Source organism: Cervus canadensis, chromosome 21, assembly GCF_019320065.1.
Source record: "Cervus canadensis isolate Bull #8, Minnesota chromosome 21, ASM1932006v1, whole genome shotgun sequence".
NCBI lineage: Eukaryota > Metazoa > Chordata > Mammalia > Artiodactyla > Cervidae > Cervus > Cervus canadensis.
In genome coordinates this window covers 41,997,893-42,013,720 of record NC_057406.1, presented here as the reverse complement: position 1 = coordinate 42,013,720, position 15,828 = coordinate 41,997,893, and positions in this window count along the sequence as shown.

Here is a 15,828-nt window from a genome sequence, read left to right as displayed (position 1 = left end):
TAGTCATATGTACACGTTCACATATTGCTTTTTTTGTTTAGGCTTTTGTTTAGGGGAGAGGGGCAGGTGGTGGGGGATGCATTGTATTTGAATGTCACGTTCATCCATCAGACATAAGCAAAAGTGTATAAATATAATGGAGGAGGCACCTCCTCCAGTTCATTCTGGGCTTTACTTGAAACTCTGATCAGTATAGTATAGGGTACAGAAAAGGGGTACATCCCAATCTCCAAGCTATGCTCCCACTCACTCTTCCTAACAACTGCTAGCCCCTTTTGTACCTCTCCTGCGTACTTTTCCCCATTATGGACCCTGCTGCTAGTTCCACCAAGCACACCATTTCTTTATTGCCATACTGAGTACATTGGCCATCTAGAGCTGTTGTGACAAAATACCACAGACTGGGTGGCTTAGACAATAAACATTTATTTCCAAATATTTCTGGAGGCTGGAAGTCCAAAATTAAGGTGCTAGCAGGGTAGGTTCTGTTCAAGCTTCTCTTTTTTACTTGAAGATGGCCACCTTCTCAATGTGGCCTTACATGGTTTTTCTTTTCTGTATGCACTAACCCAGAGACATATCTGGTGTCTCTTCCCCTTGTAAAAACACCAGTCCCATTGGATTATGACCCCACCCTATGACCTCATTTAAACATGTTGCTGTTCAGTCGCAAATATGTATTAATATTTCTCCCAGCAGTCTTGATTCCAGCTTGTGATTCATCCAGCCTGGTATTTTGCTTGATGTATTCGGCATAAAAGTTAAACAAGCAAGGTGAGAATATACATCCTTGACATCCACCTTTCCCAGTTTTGAACCAGTCCATTTTTTTCATGCCGAATTCTAATTGTTCCTTCTTGACCTGCATACAGGTCTCTCTGGAGGCAGGTAACATGTGTGGTATTCTCATCTCTTTAAGAATTTTCCATAGTTGTTTGTGATCCACACAGTCAAAGGCTTTAGCATAGTCAATGAAGCAGAAGTAGATGTATTCTAAATTTTTCTTGCTTTTTCTATGATCCAATGGATGTTAATAATTTGATCTCTGCCTCCTCTGCCTTTTCTAAATCCAGGTTGTACATCTGAAAGTTCTCGGTTCATGTACTGTTGAAGTTTAACTTGAAGGATTTTGATCATTACCTTGCTAGCATGTGAAATGAGTGCAATTGTATGGTAATTTGAACATTATTTGGCATTGCCTTCCTTTGGAGTTGGAATGAAAACTGTCTTTTTTCAGTCCTGTGCCCACAGCTGAGTTTTCCAAATTTGCTGTCTAGTACAGTTTTTTAACAGCATCATCTTTTAGGATTTGAAATGGCTCAGCTGGAATTCCACCACCTCCACAAGCTTTGTTCATAGTAATGTTTCCCAGGGAGCACTTAATGTCACACTCCAAGATGTCTCACTCTAGACCAATGACCACACCATTGTGGTTTTCTAGGTAATCAAGACATTTTTATACAGCTCTTTTGTGTATTCTTGCCACCTCTTCTTAATCTCTTCTGCTTCTGTTAGGTCCTGACCATTTCTGTCCTTCATTGTGCCCATCTTTGGATGGAATGTTTCTTTGGTATCTCTAATTTTCCTAAAGAGATTTCTAGTCTTTCTCATTCTATTGTTTTCCTCTATTTCTTTGCATTGTTCACTTAAGAAGGCTTTCTTATCTTTCCTTACTATTCTTTGGAAATTTGCATTCAGATGATTATATCTTTTCCCTTCTCCTTTGCCTTTTGCTTCTCATCTTTTCTCTGCTATTTGTAAGGCCTCCTCAGACAACCATTTTGCACCGCTGCATTTCTTTTTCTTCAGGATGGTTTCAGTCACTGTCTCCTTTACAATGTTACAAACCTCCATCCATATTTCTTCAGGTACTCTATCAGATTTAATCCCTTGAATCCATTTGTCAGTTCTCCTACTAGCATTAAAAAATAAGCAAAAGTACCCATAAAATTTCATATTCACTAAAAACAAAATATGACTTACAGTAAAGGTGCATTTACAAAACATGAGCTATACAGACTAAGTATGTTTCTCAGGTAATAAAAACTGTTAACATTTTCCTTGAAATGTCCTCTCTTTATAACCTTTGTGGGTCTCCAAGTCCAACATGCCAAACAGTTAACCTGCCAATGAATATAGCTGATTCAAGAACCCAGAGTTGTCAACAAAGATTCTATCTTAGTGCTTACCCACATACCCCAAGATGCATGAGACTTAAGAGGGAGGTCCCTCAAAGCTTAAATCTTCAATCTGTAAAGAAGTATTCATTGCAATACTAATTTTATTTTTTTAGATACAAAGTTTTAAGACTATGTGAAGTAAGCTCTATATTACAGCTATTTCCAGTGACAAATATCTCAATGCCTGTCTCCTATTATATGTCAGATATGCTTAAATGCTTCCTTTAATCTATTGCATAAAATGTATTCTGCTTAAACAGCCACTTTTAAAATCAAATACAATATACACATGTATTCTCTCTCTTAGATTTTTGCAACTTAATTACAATACTGTCATAGCAAAAATTATTCATTTTTCATCCTCATTCAAAGTCGTCTTTCAGTAGTGAGTTTGAATTTGTTAAACATGAAAGAGATTATATAAAGTGTGTATTTTTGTAGTATGAATAAACAATCTGTATATTTCTTTTTATTAAAAAAAAAAACTAGGGCACTGTGTGGACAGGATAGAACGTTTATACTCTCATAAATACTGAGACTTTATTGATTTAAAAGTGAAAGTGAAAGTTGCTCAGTCCTGTCCTACTCTTTGCAATCTGGACTCTGTACAGTCTGTAGACTTCTCCAGGCCAGAATACTGGAGTGGGTAACCATTCCCTTCTCCAGGGGATCTTCCAACCCAGGGATCAAATTAGGGTCTCCTGAATTGTAGGCAGATTCTTTACCACCTGTGCTATCAGGGAAGCCCAATGATTTAAAAAATATTTTAGATTTTTTTAATGATTTATAAAATACTCATTATATCAGATGACAACCTAAAAGCCTCCCTAAAATAGGCCCTGAATAATTACATATTTCTTTTCCATTTACCTCTCAAAAATATTTTTTGTAAATCCTGACATAAATACAATTATTCAAAGAGAAACTGAAGTTATATTGTGAAATACCAGATAACTTTCAGTCAAACAAAAATTCTTTAGATTTCCACTCACAATTGTTTTATTATCATTCACTTCAAATAGGTCACAAGAAAGAAGTAGTAATGCCTTATATGTTGGATCATTTTAACAGCTGTGGGAGGAGTTTGTAACTAATGGGAAAAAATGAGGAATTAATGTATCCAAGTGATCTGTCCTATAAATCTATTCCAAACCATGGCTAAATAGATGGAATAGTCTGTCATTTCCTATATCAAGATCTTACTTAATATGTAATATTATTTGTGGGCCATATAACCTTTGACAATTTTAGTTAGAGATTGGCAATAGAGTCAAAATGGCAGCAATATTAGTTATCAGTAAGAATGAAGTTTATCAGGACATAACAGAAAAAATAGAATCCAGTAATATTACTGGTGACATGTATATGAAATTATTTTTCTCTCAGTTAAAAAAAGTCCTAAAACAGAGAGTCGAGGGGTCTTACTGCTGTTTCTTGTAAATTAGTGTTCATTTTTATTTAGCCATCTTAAGGGCATGAATTTCATCTTTATAGTTGCCACATGTTCCAACATAGGTATTGGGGTACTGATCATCATTTAAGTATTCCATGAGAGAAGCATCAGGAAAGGAGGCAAGAAGGGAAAACAGTCAATTAATATAGCTTCAATAACTCCTGAATGTTTGAAATTTACATATTTTTTCTGTTTTCTAAAATTTTAAATCATGACATAAACTATATAAAATAGTTATTTCTATTCAATTGCTACTGGAGAGTTTATATTCTCTTTATATAGATTACCAAATTTTATATGAATATTTCAATAAACCATAACATTTAGCTCCTCTATTTTCTGTATTTTAATTTATATTTATTATTAAAATAGTGTTGGTTCATAATATTTTTGGTGTCAGCTGTCCAACACAGTGATTCAGTTTTTTCCCTTGTTAAAGTATGGTTTAGTTATAATACTATGTTAGTTTCAGAGGTACAGCATAGTGATTCAGTATTTTTGAAGATTATATTCCATTATAGGTTAATACAAGAGAATTGGTATAATCCTTTGCTATATAGGTTATCCTTGCTGCTTATTTATTTTATATATAGTAGTTTGTATCTGCTAATCCTATACCCCTAATTTGAACCCCTTCAATTCCCTCTGCCCTTTGATAACCACAGGTTTGCTCTCAATATCTATGAGCATGTTTCTATTTTGTGTATACATTTATTTTTATTACTTTTTCAGTTCAGTTCAGTCGCTCAGTTGTGTCCGACTCCTCACAACCCCATGAATCGCAGCACGCCAGGCCTCCCTGTCCATCACAAACTCCAGGAGTTTACTCAAACTCATGTCCATCGAGTCGGTGATGCAATCCAGCCATCTCATCTTCTGTCGGCCCCTTCTCCTCCTGCCCCCAATCCCTCCCACCATCAGGGTCTTTTCCAATGAGTCAACTCTTCTCATGAGCTGGCCAAAGTATTGGAGTTTCAGCTTCAGCATCAGTCCTTCCAATGAATACCTAGGACTGATCTCCTTTAGGAAGGACTGGTTGGATCTCCTTGCAGTCCAAGGGACTCTCAAGAGTCTTCTCCAACACCTCAGTTCAAAAGCATCAATTTTTCGGCTCTCAGCTTTCTTCACAGTCCAATTCTCACATCCATATATGACCACTGGAAAAACCATAGCCTTGACCAGACGGACCTTTGTTGGCAAAGTAATGTCTCTGCTTTTTAATATTCTATCTAGGTTGGTCATAACTTTCCTTCCAAGGAGTAAGCATCTTTTAATTTCATGGCTGCCGTCACCATCTGCAGTGATTTTGGATTATTACCTTTTAGACTTCACATAAAAGTGATATCATATAGCACTTGTCTTTCTCTGACTTATTTCACTAAACATAATATTTTTAAGGTTCATTCGTGTTGCTGTAAATGGCAGCATTTCACTGTTTTTGTGGCTGAGTAATAATAATAATATATATGTATATATAATAATTATACACACATATATGTATATAGCTCACATTTTCTTCATCCACTCATCTGTTGATGGACTCTTGGGTTCTTTTCATGTCACTTCATGACATGTATATGTCTATACATGTTCATATACACTATGAACATCAAGGTGCGTGTATCTTCTCGAAGTAGTGTTTGAATTATTTCAGATACATACCCAGGAGTGCCTTGCTGGATGATGTGATAGCTCTATTTTTAGTTTTTTAAAGGAAATTCCATACTGTTTTCCATAGTGGCTGCACAAATTTACATTCCCACAAACAGTGTACTGGGATTCCCTTTTCTCCACATCCTTTCCAACTTTAGTTATTTGTGGATTTTTTTGATAGTAGCCATCTGACAAGTGTGAGGTAATACATCACTGTGTTTTGATTTCATTCCTTTAATACTTATGGATGTTCAGCATCTTTTTATGTGCCTGTTGGCTATTTGCATGTCTTCTTTTTAAAAATATTTATAACCCTTTGTTGGTTACATCATTTGAAAATATTTGATAAGTTATCTTTTCAATTTGACGTTCTCCTTTGCTATTTATGGGCTTCTCTGGTAGCTAAGATGGTAAAGAATCTGCCTGCAATGCAGCAGACCCAGGTTCAATCTCTGGGTTTGGAAGATGCCCTGGAGAAGGGAATGGCAACCCACTCCAGTATTCTTGCCTGGAGAATTCCATAGACAGAGGAACCTGGCGGGCTACAGTTCATGGGGTTGCCAAGAGTCCTTTGCTATGTAAAATATTTTAAGTTTAATTAGACCCCATTTATTTACTTTTGATTTTCTTCTGATGTAGGAGATTATTCTGAAGAATATTGCTATGATTTATGTCAAAAGTGAAAGTGCTGTGTCCAACTTTTTCAACCCCATGGACTATAGCCCACCAGTCTCCTTTGTCCATGGACTTCTCCAGGCAAGAATATAATGTGGCCATTTTAATAATATTAATTCTTCTAATCCAAGAGCACAGGATACTGTTCCATCTGTTTGAGTCATTTTCAAGTTTCTTCAACAAAGTATTGTAGTTTTCAGCATGTAGGTCTCTCACCTCATTGATTAACTTTATCCTAGGTATTTTATTCCTTTGATATGATTTTAAACTGAACTTTTTTTTTTTAACTAAATCTTTCTGTTACTTTATTAATAATGTATAGAAACAAAACAGATTTCTAGATGTTAATCTTGCATTCTTTAACTTTGCTGAACTTCGTTTATTAGTTCTAATAGCTTTATTTGGAGACTTTAGGATTCTTTCTATAGATTATTCATGCAGACAAAAACAAGAATGGGTAGAAATAGTCATATCAGAAAAAATACACTTTAAAACAAAAGCCTTAAGAAAGTTAAAGAAGGACACTATATAATAATAAAAGGATCAATAAAAAAGGATATTATACTTATTAACATATATGCAACAAATAGAGGTGCATATATGAGCACTCAGATACATAAAATGAATAAAGAGCACCCAGATACATAAAACAAATACTAACAGACTAGAGGGAGAAACTGACAAGAATACTATAATAGTAGGAGAATTTAACACCCCATTAACACCAATGGACAGATTTGCTAGACAAAAAATAAATGAGTTAGCAAAGATAGATCCTAAATGATGCAATAGAATCATTAGACTTAATTGATGCTTTCAGGACACTACATCCAAAGAAAAGCCAGAATACACATTCTTTTCAAGTACATATGGAACACTGTGTATTAAGTGGCCACCTACTAGGACACAAAACAAGCCTCAACAAATTTAAGTGGATGGAAATAATTTCATTTTTTCTGACCACAATGACAGGGAGCTAGAAATCAACTACAGAAAGAAAAATGGGGGGGTGGGGGAAGTATTTACATGGAGAGTAAACAACATGCTACTAAAAGACAAAAAAAAAAGGGGGGTCAACAATGAAATCAAAGAGGAAATTTATAAATACCTTGAGACAAATGACAATAAAGACACAGCCCTATTATATTTTAATACTTAGATACCAAGTGATAAATCATCTCCTCCCTCTCTTTAAATTTGTTTTCTTACTGTTTTCTTTTGAGTACAGACTTCTCATTCATTCACACTGAATTATTTTAAATGTCATGTTCTTTGAGGATTTCTTGACCTTCATCTACATCACTGTAGTTACAAGCTCCATCTTCCATAGCACTACAGGTTTTTAGACAAGCCTCTTCTCTGATATTTAAATTTTACATTATCAGGACAGTCCCAGGGTGGCAGAGGTATATGGTGGGGAGACCACCTTCTCTCTGACAAATGCATTGAAAGATCATCTGCAGGTGGAGCAACTTTCACAAAACAACTTCTCTATGCTGGTGGAGGACCCCAGATATCCAGAAAGACAAATCAATCTCTTTGCAGTGAAGTAGAATAAAAAATAAATATGAAAAGAGAGACAAAGGATTTAGAGATGTATACCCATCCTGGGGAGGGAGTAGTGAAGAGGGAGAAGTTTCCACACAATAGGAAACCCTCTAACAGATGGGGTCAGTTGAGAGCTTTGAAATCTCAAAGGGCAGCCTAGCTGAAACAAAAATCACCAAAAAATTCATGCCAAACAGCAATTACCAGTGGAGAAGAAGCTCACACTCTCACATCAGCCTGCAGTGAGTGGGGGATGGGTGCAGAGGCACAGGCTGCATTGTCAGTCCTAAGGGTAAGGACTTAGAGTTGAATGCCCTGAGAACACTCTGAGGGGACTAACCTGACTTAGCAACCCAAATCATGCCAAGATTAGAGAGACGAAGAAAAACAAAGGACCTTTCCTGGTGGAAGGCTCACTGTGACCCCTGGAGCACTCACAGAACAAAAATTCACACCCTAGCAAATACCAAAGGAGAGAAAGCTAGCTGCCAGTTATGGCTCTGCCCTGAGGCAGAGAGGCATGTGTGTGACAGCCAGAGGTGGAAGGCAAAGGGCCACTGTAATCTTGGCCCCAGAGACTGTTTCTCCTGCCAAGCTGTGAGTAGGCTGCCAGTCACTAACCACATCTTTCTGGGATCTTGGATGGTTCATATCTGACATCAGTGTCACGGCCTGAGACTAGCTCCTCCGAGGAGACCCACGCCCCACCTAGGATTCTGGCCTCGTGGCACTCTGGGAAACTGAGTGGCTTGGACCTGGGAAATGCATGAGATGCATGGCCCACATGGAACTGTGCCATCATGGAGCACTAAGGAGCCTGAGTGGCTTGGACCTGGGAAGTGGATGCTGCCTTGGGCTGTGGCAACCCCCATGTGGTCCATCCACTCTGAGTGTTCTCCACACATGACTGTGATGTTTGTTTGCAGTGTTCCTCTCTCTCCACAGCACAACGGAGCAAGTGAACCCGAATAAGTGGCCACTTCGCACCCTCATGTCAGGGCGGAAATTTGACACTGAAGAGATTTGCAAGCAGAGGAGGCCTGTCTATGCAAAGAAAAGAAGGGGGAACCACCCTGAATGTGGCAGGTGCAACAGATTAAAATTAAGCTGAGACTGTACATCTGAGGGGCAACTGTGGACTTTGAGAAAAAGTACAAGCCAGAACAGGGGATTATCTGACACTGAACTGACCTCACAATATTTTAAAAAAATTTTTGTGATCGATTTTTTTTTCCTATATTGTACTTTTGAGAGTCTAAACTCTATTCTATGTTTTTAATTTTGCTTTATGATATTTGTTATTAATTTTGTACATTTAAGAGTCTAATTTTTTACTATCCATTTTCATTTAGGGATTTGATTATGGGATTGATTTTTCTCTTCTTTTTTGACTCTTCCTTTTCTCTTCCTGGTCAACTCTATCTCTCTCCTCCCTCTTCCTTTCTTTACATAACTGTGAATCTCTTTGGGTATTTCTGGTGGTGGAGAGTAGTTTCACCATTAACCTAGGGGTTTTTTCCTTCTATGCTGTGTAGATGGAGAAGTCTTGATGCTACTGTAAGAGGGGGACCAGAACCCAGATGCAGGAGACTCAACTCCAGAATTTTGGAACATTATAGAACTCCTGACCCTAGAAAATGTTAATAGATGAGAGCCAACCAAAAGTCTCCATTGTTACACTCAGCCCAAGCTCCACCCAAGAGCCACCAAGCTCAAGTAAATGACACCTCACACTAATCCTCCAGAAAAACAGGAACACAACCCTAAACATTAAAAGTCAGGCTACCCAAAGCCATACCAAATGTATAGACACCCCAAAACTCACTATGGACACTGTATTGCCCTCCAGACAGACAATATCCAGCTCCATCCACCAGAACACAGACAAAAGTTCCCCCAACAAGGAAACCTTCACAAGTCACTGGCCCAACCTCACCCACAAGCAGCAGATTCCACAAATAAGAGAAAATATGACCCTCCAGCCTGCATAAAGGAGACTCCAAACACAGCCAACTAAAGAAAATGAAAAGGCAAAGAAACATCCAGCAGATGAAGGAACATGATAAAAACCCACCAAACCAAACCAAAGATGAGAAGACAGAGAGTTTGCCTGAAAAAAAAAATCAGAATAATGATAGTAAAGATGATCCAAAATCTCAAAAAACCAAATGGAGTTACAGATAGATTAGAGACATGCATTGAGAAGATGCAAGAAATGCTTAACAAGAACAGGGAAGAAATAAAGAAGAGTTGATCAATAATTAAAAATGCAATAACTGAGATTAAAAGCACTTTGGAGGGAACCAACAGTAGAATAATTGAGGCAGAAGAGAGGCTAAGTGAGGTGGAAGATAGAACGGTGGAAATAAATGAGGCAGAGTGGAAAACAGGAAAAAAATAAAACAAAACAAAATGAAGACAGCCTCAGAGACGTTTAGAAAATGTTAAGCGCCAAAACATTTGAATCATAGGTGTCCCAGAAGAAGAAAACAAAAGGAAAGGGCATGAGAAAATATTTGAGGAGATAATAGTAAAAAACCTCCATAAAACAGGGAAGGAAATAATCCCAGAGAATTCCCATCCAAGAATCCCAGAGGATAAACCTAAGGTGAAACATGCCAAGGAAATAATCCCAGAGAATTCCCATCCAAGAATCCCAGAGGATAAACCTAAGGTGAAACATGCCAAGACACATATTAACTAAACTAACAAAAATTAAACACAAAAAACCAAATATTAAGAGCAGAAAGGGAAAAGCAACAAAAAACATATGAGGGGATCCCCATAAAGATAATCTTTCCACATAAGAATGATCTCTCAACAGAAACTCTGTAGGCCAGAAGGGAATGACAATATATACTTAAAGTGATAAAAGGGATAAACCTACAACTAAGATTACTCTACCCAGCAAGGATCTCACAGATTCAAAGAAGAAATCAAAAGCTTTTCAGACAAGCAAAATCTGGGAGAATTCAGCACCACCAAACCAGCTCTTCAACAAATGCTAAAGGATCTTCTCTAGACAGGAAACACAGAAAAGGTTTATAAAACAAATACAAAAAAATATTGTGTGTAAATGGTAATAGGATTACACTTACCAATAATTGTTGTTGTTGTTCATTCACTTAGTTGTGTCTGATTCTTTGGGATCCTGTGGACTGCAGGATGCCAGGCTTCCTTATCCTTCATCATCTCCTGGAGCTTGCTCAAATCCATGTCCATTGAGTCAGTGATGCCATCCAGTCATCTCGCCCTGTATCTTCCCCTTCTCCTGCCTTCAATCTTTTCCAGAATCAGGCTCTTTCCTAAAAAGTTAGCTCTTTGCATCAGGTGACCAAAGTATTGGGGTTCCAGCCTCAGCATTAGTCCCTCCAATGAATATTCAGTATTGAGTTCCTTTAGAGTTGACTGGTTTGACTTCCTTGTTGTCCAAGGGATTCTCAAGAGTCTTTTCCAACACGACAGTTCAAAAGCATCAATTTGGTGTTCAGCCTTCTTTATGGTCCAACCCTCACATCTATACACGACTACTGGAAAAACCATATCTGTGACTAGACGAACTTTTGTCCACAAAGTAATGTGCCTGCTTTTTAATATGCTAAGTTTGTCATAGCTATTCTTCCAAGGAACAAGTGTCTTTGAATTTCATGGCTGCAGTCCCCATCTGCAGTGATTTTGTAGCCCAAGAAAATAAAGTCTGTCACTCTTTTCATTGTTTCCCCATCTATTTGCCACAAATTGATGGGGCTGAACGCAATGATCTTAGTTTTTTGAATGTTGAGTTTCCTTAATGTAAATGGGCTAAATGTTCCAACCAAAAGACAAAAAAATGATCAAAAGGATGCAAAAACAAGACCACTATATATGCTGTCTAAAACAGACCAACCTCAAACCTAAGGACACATACAGACTGAGAGTGAAGGGTTAGAAAATGATATTTCATGCAAATGGAGATCAAAAGCAATGGGAGTAACAATAGTAAAAACAAATAAAATAGACTTTAAAATAAAGACCATTATAAAAGACAAAGAAAGACACTATGTAATAATCAAGAGATCAGTATAAGAAGATATAAAAAATATAAATATATATGCCCCCAACCTAGGAGCACCTCAATATATAAGGCAAATGCTAACAACCATTAAAGGGGAAATTGACAGTAACACAGTAATAGTGGGAGATGTTAATATCCCACTCACACCAATGGACAGATAATCCAGACAGAAAATTAAGGAGGAAACACAAGTTTTAAAGGGTCCATCAGAGCAGTTAGACCTAATTGATATCTACAGGGCATTCCACCCCAAAACAATGGATTTCACCTTTTTCCCAATTGCACGAGGACATTCTACAGGATAGTCACATCCTGGGCCACAGATCTAGCCTTGGTAAAATTTCAAAAATTGAAGTTATTTCAAGAGGAGACAGGGATCAAGGCCATCCCCATGGAAAAGAAATGCAAAAAGGCAAAATGGTTGTCTGAGGAGGCCTTACAAATTGCTTTGAAATGAAGAGACACTAAAAGCAAAGGAGAAAAGGAAAGATATTCCCATTTGAATGCAGAGTTACAAAGAATAGCAAGGAGAGATAAGAAAGCCTTCCTCAGCGATCAATCAAAGAAATAGAGGAAAAAAATAGAATGGGAAAGACTAGAGATCTCTCCAAGAAAATTAGAGATACCAAGGGAACATTTCATGCAAAAATGGGCTCAATAAAGAACACAAATGGTATGGACCTAACAGAAACAGAAGATATAAGAAGAGGTGGCAAGAATACACAGAAGAATTGTACAAAAAAGATCTTGATGATCCAGATAATCACGATGGTGTGATCACTCACCTAGAGCCAGACATCCTGGAATGTGAAGTCAAGTGGGCCTTAGAAAGCGTCACTATGAACAAAGCTAGTGGATGTGATGGAATTCCAGTTGAAGTATTTCAAATCCTGAAAGATGATGCTGTGAAAGTGCTGCACTCAATATGCCAACAAATTTGGAAAACTCAGCAGTGGTCACAGGACTGGAAAAGGTCTGTTTTCATTCCAATCCCTAAGAAAGGCAATCCCAAAGAATGCTCAAACTAACGCACAATTGCACTCATCTCACAAGATAGTAAAGTAATGCTCAAAATTCTCCAAGCTAGGCTTCAGCAATACGTGAACCGAGAACTTCCAGATGTTCAAGCTGGTTTTAGAAAAGACAGAGGAACCAGAGATCAAATTGCCAACATCTGCTGGATCATCGAAAAAGCGAGAGAGTTCCAGAAGAACATCTATTTCTGCTTTATTGACTATGCCAAAGCCTTCGACTGTGTGGATCACAACAAACTGTGGAAAATTCTGAAGGAGATGGGAATACCAGAACACCTGACCTGTCTCTTGAGAAACCTGTATGCAGGTAAGGAAGCAACAGTTAGAACTGGACATGGACCAACAGAATGGTTCCAAATAGGAAAAAGAGTATGTCAAAGCTGTGTATTGTCACCCTGCTTATTTAACTTATATGCAGAGTACATCATGAGAAACGCTGGTCTGGAAGAAGCACAAGCTGGAATCAAGATTGCTGGGAGGAATATCAATAACCTCAGATATGCAGATGACACCACCCTTATGGCAGAAAGTGAAGAGGAACTAAAAAGCCTCTTGATGAAAGTGAAAGAGGAAAGTGAAAAAGTTGGCTTAAAGCTCAACATTCAGAAAACTAAGATCATGGCATCTGGTCCTATCACCTCATGGGAAATAGATGGGGAGACAGTGGAAACAGTGTCGGACTTTAATTTTTGGGCTCCAAAATCACTGAAGATGGTGATTGCAGCCATGAAATTAAAAGACACTTACTCCTTGGAAGGAAAGTTATGACCAACCTAGATAGCATATTAAAAAGCAGAGACATTACTTTGCCAACAAAGGTCCGTCTGGTCAAGGCTATGGTTTTTCCAGTGGTCATGTATGGATGTGAGAGTTGGACTGTGAAGAAAGTTGAGAGCCGAAAAATTGATGCTTTTGAACTGTGGTGTTGGAGAAGACTCTTGAGAGTCCCTTGGATTGTAAGGAGATCCAACCAGTCCATCCTGAAGGAGATAAGTCCTGCGTGTTCATTGGAAGGACTGATGCTGAAGCTGAAACTCCAGTACTTTGTCCAGCTCATGCGAAGAGTTGACTCATTGGAAAAGACCCTGATGCTGGGAGGGATTGGGGGCAGGAGGAGAAGGGGCGGACAGAGGCTGAGATGGCTGGATGGTATCACAGACTCGATGGGCATGAGTTTGAGTAAATTCCGGGAGTTTGTGATGGACAGGGAGGCCTGGCGTGCTGCGATTCATGGGTTCGCAAAGAGTCGGACACGACTGAGCGACCGAACTGACTGAACTGACAGAAAGAAAAAAAAGAAAAACTATAAAAAGCACAAACCTATAGAGGCTAAAGAGCATGCTTCTGAATAATCAACATATCTCTGAAGAAATCAACAAGGAAATCAAAATATGCATGGAAACAAATGATTATTAAAACACTACAACCCAAAACGTATGGGATTCAGTAAAAGCAGTGTTAAGAGGGAAGTTCAGAACAATACAACCCTGCCTCAAGCAACAAGGAAAACATCCAAAACAAAATCTTAACTATACCTAAAGCAACTAGAAAAAGAACAAAAACAACAACAACAGAAATACACAAAGTTAGTAGGAGGGAGAAATCACAAAGATAAGAACAGAAAAAAAAAAATGAGGGGGACTATAGCAAAGATCAATGAAACTAAAAGCTGGTTCTTTGAATAGCAGTGGTGAGAGCGTGCATCCTTGTCTTGTTCCTGATTTTAGAGGAAATGAGTTCATTTTTTTTTACCATTGAGGATAATGTTTGCTGCAGATGGGCTTTATATGGCTTGTATTACATTAAGATATATTCCTTCTATGCCTACTTTCTGGAGGTTTTTTAATCATCAGTTGGTGTTGAATTTTGTCAAAGACACTTTCTCTGCACCTATAGAAGTAATCATACAGTTTTTAACTTTCAGTTTGTTGCTATTCAACATAGTTTTGGAAGTTCTAGCCACAACAATCAGAGAAGAAAAGAAATAAAAGGAATCAAGGTTGCAAAAGAAGAACCAAAACTCATTTGCAGATGACATGATCCTCTACATAGAAAACACTAAAGATGCCACCAGAAAATTACTAGAGCTAATCAATGAATATAGTTAAGTTGCAGGATATAAAATTAATATACAGAAATCCCTTGCATTCCTATACACTAAAAATGGAAAATCATCAGAAAGAGAAATTAAGGAAACACTCCCATTTACCACTGCAATGAAAATGCAGTCTCTTCAACAAGTGGTACTGGGAAAACTGGTCAGCTACATGTAAAAGAATGGAACTAGAACACTTTCTAACAACATACACAAAAATAAACTCAAAATGGATTAAAGACCTCAATGTAAGGCCAGAAACTATAAAACTCTTGGAGGAAAACATAGGCAGAACACTCTCTGACATAAATTACAGCAAGATCATCTTTGTTTTAGAAATAAAAACAAAAATAAACAAATGGGACCTAATTATACTTAAGAATTTTGCAAAATGAAGGAAACAATGAGCAAGGTGAAAAGACAACCCTCAGAATGGGAGAAAATAATAGCAAATGAAACAACTGGGAGAAGGTGAGGGTGGGATGTTTCAAAAGAACAGCATGTATACTATCTATGGTGAAACAGATCACCAGCCCAGGTGGGATGCATGAGACAAGTGCTCCGGCCTGGTGCACTGGGAAGACCCAGAGGAATCGGGTGGAGAGGGAGATGGGAGGGGGGATCGGGATGGGGAATAAGTGTAAATCTATGGCTGATTCATATCAATGTATGACAAAACCCACTGAAATGTTGTGAAGTAATTAGCCTCCAACTAATAAAAATTAAAAAAAAAAAAAAAAAAAAAGAAACAACTGGCAAAGAATTCAACTCCAAAATAAACAAGCAATTCTTGCAGCTCAATATCAGAAAAGTGAACAACTCAATCAAAAGTGTGCAAAAGACCTAAACAGACATTACTCCAAAGAAATCATACAGATGGCTAATAAACACATGAAAAGATGCTCAACATCATTCATTATTAGAGAAATGCAAATTAAAACCACAATTGAGGTATCGTCTCACACTGGTCATAATGGCAATCATCAAAAAGTCTACAGACAATAAATGCTGAAAAGGATATAGAGAAAATGGAACACTCTTACAGGTAAGAATGCAAACTGCTACAGCCATTAGGGAGAACAGTGTAGAAATTCCTTAAAACCTAGGAGCAGAATTGCCATATAACTCAGTAATCC